Source organism: Sapajus apella, unplaced genomic scaffold, assembly GCF_009761245.1.
Source record: "Sapajus apella isolate SASKATOON/1434 unplaced genomic scaffold, GSC_monkey_1.0 scaffold111, whole genome shotgun sequence".
Classification (NCBI taxonomy): Eukaryota; Metazoa; Chordata; class Mammalia; order Primates; family Cebidae; genus Sapajus; species Sapajus apella.
In genome coordinates, this window is record NW_022437051.1 from 3,613,406 (window position 1) to 3,619,680 (window position 6,275).

Sequence of the window (6,275 nt, forward strand, 5' to 3'; positions counted from 1 at the left end):
CAGGGATAATAAGACTAATCTTATAAAGTCCCTGCAAGGATCAAATGAGAGAATTTATAAACCACATGGGGTGGGATATGGTGCCAAGTGGATGTTCATTGGAAATCAGTTCTCCTCCCAGTTGTCTTTCAATAATTAAGATGTTAACATCAGAAAGAGAATACACCCCCAAGTGAACCTTTTCGTTCTTTCTTTATTCTGCTGAACAAACTTTTATATGGCCACTTGCTAGGCCCTGGGATGCAAAGACAAGTAAGATAAAGCTGTTCTTCTCAAGCATTCTACAGTACCATAAAGAACGCAGGAGGTACACCAATAACCAGAATGCCAAGTGAGAAGGAGAATTAACAAAATGCTGGGGAGCAGAGAGAGGGTAGGGGCCAAATCCCGGCCAGGGGATCTAGGAAGCCTTCACAAGAGAGGAGATATTTCAGCTGGGTTTTGGAAAATGAGGAGGTTGGTGTGTAAGCAACTTAGAAGCATAAATGTGGGAGTTCCTAAAGCAAGACTGTGGCCAGGGTAGGCTGGCACAGTAAGATTCCAGCAGGAATATCAGACTGGGTTACTAAGGAATATATTTATCCTACTATGTGTGTGAATTTAATCCCCTGCGCAAGCAGAAACCACAAAGGTGTTTCAGTAGATGGGATTATTAAGACACTGGTACAATAATGTGGATTGGAAGTGGGAGGCAAGGAGGGGGAAATCTACATGGACAGCTTTGCTATAGTTTTGATGGAAATTGTAACCAAGCTAAAGGGTCCAGGAGGGAGAAACCTGAGGGGAAGTAGACAGAGGCTTGAGGTAAGATTAACTGGGACTCCTTAGATTTGAAGGGACTGTGGCCCATCCAGATGAAAGCATAGACCTGAAGTCCAGGAGAGTGATCCTGGCAGATTTGGGGACCCACAGGGGATCAGTGAGCACGAAGCCCAGGATGTGGCCACATTCAACCGGGAAAATATGAAGTGTGAAAGAAAGAGGGCTGGGGTGGAATTACACAGATGACAGTGTGCAAAGCAATATAAACATAAAGGAAAGGAGTGATACCAGCCATACAGAGGGAAGAAGACCAAGGAAAAAGAGCGTCTGCGAAGACAATAGGGAAATGCAGACAGCACCAGCTGTGCTTCAAGCAGAAAGAAGGCCAAAACATACTTAGGAGTTTAAAAAGGTCTTTGTATAGCAATTTAAAAAACAAGGTGAGATGCTTTTCTGACTTTTTTCTTCTTCATGTCTTATTATGTAATAACCCCAAATAGAGAAAAAGAAAAAATCCTAAGGAGAATACTAGTCTTTCTCATTCTTAGATGATTTCAATAGCCCCATTTAGTCTTCTTGTATCTACTCATTTTATAACACAATAAATCTCATTTAATGACACAGAGAGATTTTCCTGAAACTCTACCAAACATGCTATTTTCCTTTTCAAAAAACCCTAGATTACTCCCCAATCCTTATAGGATAAAAATCCTTTTATTTGACATTAAAGACCTTTCATATGCAAACTAAAGCGTAACAGTCTATTACTCTCTTGCATGGATCTTTTTCCTCTTGTCTACTCACTGTCATCACATATATTTTACACATTTATGCCTCTTACAGTTTGTTGATACTTCATATCATTCCCTCTGCAAATAGGAACCAATATTAGGTTGGTGCAAGTAATTGTGATTTTCGTTATTAAAAGTAATTGGCAAAAAGTGCAATTTCTTTTGGACCAATCTAATAGAAACCCTGCTATGTCATTTCTAGACATCCTTGAATGCTCACTCCAAATTCCTTTCCTACTAAAATCTACTCCGCCTTTCTCCACTTCCCTTAGTTTTTGTTTGGTATTTATAGGGCCAGTGGCCATTAGACTGGAACTGGACTCCAAAATGACTATGTGGCTTCTGGAAACGTCTCTGGGCCCCAGGTTTCTCATCAATAATTTAAGATAACTTTTCAAGTTCTCAAACTCCAAAATCCTTTGATCCTATATGCTGCAGTAAGTGTATAGAGATGGGAATTTCTAAAACATATTGGAACAAAGCAAAATAAAAGCATGATACAGTGCACATGTGTATACATGTGTGTGCATGCATGCACGCACACATCTCCACACACTGTCCCAGCAAAGAATTAAACTGAACATCTGCCAAAGAAATTAATATGAAACACTAGGACTTCACCAATGTTCATGGATTTGAGAAGAACAACACACAGGACAGAATGATGGTAACTTCATCACGGGGCAGTTCAAGCATTTCACACAATTGGAAGCTAAAGTCCAGAACAAGCTTAAGCTTCTGAAAAACACGATCAGTAAAATAAACTTAAGGCCTCCATTATCTGACTTGGGTGGCCTCCTGAGACTCATCACCTGTCACTCCTCTGTCTTGTGCACATTGCCCTGGCATGAGGCACAGTATCTTCTCAAGTCTCTTGGACTAGGCTGTGGTTTTCCCAGGAAGTCCGTTTTTCCTCCTTGAATTACTAATCTTTTCCTGAGGGTCAGTTTTCCTTTCTGGCATTTCTCTTTCTCATGCGGAAGATTTTCGCACATGGCCCTTTACACTTAAGTGGGACGATAAGAAAATCACGTACACACCTGCCTTTCCTGCGGGACAGTTAGATCTTTGAAAGAGAGGGCTGCGTTTGGCTCACCTTTTTTCCTGAAACATTCTTGCAAGCTTGGGATGCAGTGTTAGTAGTACAGTATTTAGAACATAATAATTGACCTACTTTTTTGCTATACATACCATATTTGTAGTAAGGGTGGCATTAAAAACCAACAAGGAGGACTGAGTCAGTTGTGAAATCATATTCTGTGACCGTAGTGGAATAGTTCTATCATTAATCACACAGAGGAAGAAATTTTCCCTTTTAAAAGAGCAGGCAGACGGAGCAGGGGAAAATGCAACGTCAAAAGTAGAGTCAAATATTTGAATGACTGTTGTACAAGTAGCATTTACCATGATGTGGACTTACCCTCTACTATTCTGAAAATTCAACATGTAACTCTCCCAATCCTATGAGGAAGATACCAGTATTTTCCCCCACTTTACGTATATGAAATTGAAAGGCAAAAACATTAAGTAACTTGCCTGAGACCACACTATTAATTATTGGTAAAGTCAAAATTTCTATCCAGGCTGACAATTTCTAGAATAATCATTTAACTTCTATAGACCTGTCATGCATTAAAGCCTTTAGAATTTAGAGGTGGGTGGAGTTTATTTGCAATTAGAATTTCCCAATGATGAACTGATAGGATAAAATGGCAGGATATTAAGACTGCATATTTACAAGTGTCAGGCAGTTAGATCTTCAAGACCCATTCCAAATTCAGAAGGTTTGATGGTGATTTTGTGTGTGAATAGGTATCTATTCTTTCCAGGTGAAGTGCAAGGTTCTTGGGGGTGTGAATAATACCTAATAGTTTTCCGTGTTCTTTCCATACTGTTCCATGTACACAGTAAGCAAAAATACTTGTTGGTTGATTTGGAAATCCTTTCCACTGGCTAGCCTTTCAGAGCTGGGTTGATTATCCCTCCTCTGTGATACTGAGCATGAAGGCAACAGAACAGATTTGTGACTTCTAAAGCTCCCTTCCAGGGCTGTGATTTGGTAGGGGACAAAAATAGACAGGAAAAAGCACCAACATCCTTATGTCCTTCTGTGGCACAGTTGGAGAGTGCTATGCCAGAGTTTCTGATTTTAAAGGTTGTTTGAGGAAAAAAAAAAAAAAAGATAAAATGGAGTTCTGGGCAATTCTCAAAATCACTTACTGATCATGCCACCTAGCTCTTCTAAATTCCAGCCTGGGTATGTAAGAAATATCAAACTAGCGTTGGGAAAATGAGCTAGGCTTTCTGATGGTCTCAAGGATATATCAGTAATAACAGCAAGCAGTCTAAATATTTCCAGACTTACAACATTCAAAGACAAGGCAAGAGAACCAATCACGAAGATTTTACAAAACAATTGTCAGCCATAGAAACATATCCGAAAAGCTACACTAGATTGTAGCTAATATTTCTAAATATTTCTCTAGATTGTTGCAAAGATTTTGCAATGATCGTTTTGCCTCTAAACAGTGGCAATTTGATATTATAAATAGCAAAATATAATAATTTTGAAGCAAAAAGTACATGGGTCACTTCACAATTGACCTTACTCTTGGATGCATTATTGTTCTATTTTTTAAAGCTAAATGAAAGTGCACAAAATATTATTGAGTCATGAAAGGAAGCGTATAGGATATTGATAACCTTCCAAATTTACTCTTGACGATTTAAAAATAGAATATTGTACATAGCCATTTTCACCTAATAGCTAAAACATAAAAACATGATTTGAGAAACCAGAAATACATGCCCTTATTGCAATTATTTTGTAAAATCTTTAAGACTGGTCCTCTTGCCTTATCTTTGAATGTTGTCATCGGGAAATATTTAGCCAGCTTGCTGTTATCTGTAATATATCCTTGAGGCCAACAGAAAAGATAGCTCTTTTTCCCAAAACCAATCTGATGTTTCTTATACATCCAGACTGGAATTTAGAAAAACTGGTGACATGATCAATAAGGTGCAAGCACATGGAGACTTAGAAAGCATCAATAATGATACTCTGTAGTGACAGATGGGTTGTTTTCAAGTCATACTTATACCTTCATTAAGATGAGCTCCAACTTCCAAATAAGCCTGTGTATAAATAAGAAGCCATTGCTGTCCACCTTTACCCCCCAAAAGCCATCCTGGTCCCATGAAGGACATCCAATTCCCTGTGAGCCTCCCCTTCAAATTGATGTGCTCAGCTATTAGGGCACCTCCTACCAGGAGCTTCATACATGGTCAGGACCTGAATCCATTCATGACTTTCAATTCCTGTGACCTAGAACATGGCCTCTTGCAATCCAGTGAGAGCAGCCCAACTACCAAAGCTTGGCTTTTTCTAGCCTGTTTCTAACACTACCCTCTTGACTTACCTTTCTTGCCCCTCTTAAAACTAACCAGGGCCAGTGTCACAAGAGACCTCACAACTCAGAGCTGCCAATGATGAAAGTTCAGCTTCATGGGAGTTTGAAATGGCTTGGTGGACTGTCTTGTGGCCTATCTTTTATGACATTTTTCCTGTGGGGAGCCATGCAGAATTCTAACTAATTTAGAAGCTGGTATCTACAGCAGAATTCATTCCTAGGCTAGGGACCACATATAATAATAATCACCCCAAATAAGCAGCAGGAGCTGAAATTACACAACTGAAAATATTCCACCAGGGAAAGAAGAGGAGCTAAAATATTGGGAATGTATATTTAATACAGTTGCAGCTATCGAAGGAGAAAGTCTACTGGCCCCTCCCCCCCCAAAAAAGCAGCAAATTAGGACGACCTTTAGGTGAAACTGCTCACTAACACTGCTGTCATGGGAACTTCCATAAAATGCTTACATGGAAGTCTAACAGATCCCAGACTCCTTCAGTGCTTTAGGGAATCAAGTTATTGAAAGGATCATATCTTTAAAAGTGTGTCAACACAACATGTTGACAATATACCAAAAAAAAGAAAAGTAAGCAAACAAATTTTTTAAAAAATCACTCTCTTAGTTCTTCTTTTAAAGGAAAAGCACTAGACAACAAAACAAAAAAATACCAAGGCCAGAGCACGGGACTAATCTAGCTGGAACTGAGTTATTAAAGGTCACCATTGTGAAGGGCACAAGAACTCACCAGCAAGAGGGTTTGGGAGGCATTCGGCTTTGACTTAATACTGTAAAAGTGTTTGTGCTTAATTATGGGAGCCCTTGGGGGCCCTTCCTTTCCCCATTCCCAGGTGGGGCGTCATCAGTAATGGAAATTACCTGGTTGTGAGATTAACAAAGACAACACTGAGATGCCAAGCAGGGGCCACCGTTGTTGTGACAAATGACAAACCTTATGTCAGGGCAGCAGGATGTCACTCTGGGGGATTTTTCCATCAGCCGAAGTACACCTACCTGGACCTTTGTAGATGTGACCTTCAATTAAGGCAACGATTTCCTCATTACCCATTTTCCACCGGCTTATTTTACAGAGACGCTCCCAGGGAGCATGAAATGGAAAACTCAGAAGGAATAAGAAAAGGGATTTAAAACCAGGATAGTCATTATAGGCTCAGGGGAAGGAAGACTGTTTGGGAGCTTTTATGAAACTTTATTTTGTTTACATTGTTTTTCAAACACATCTTTTCTTAAGGGATGTAGTTGTCGAAGTGGCAACAAATATATGCTTTGTTTGATGTATGAAGTTCCTCT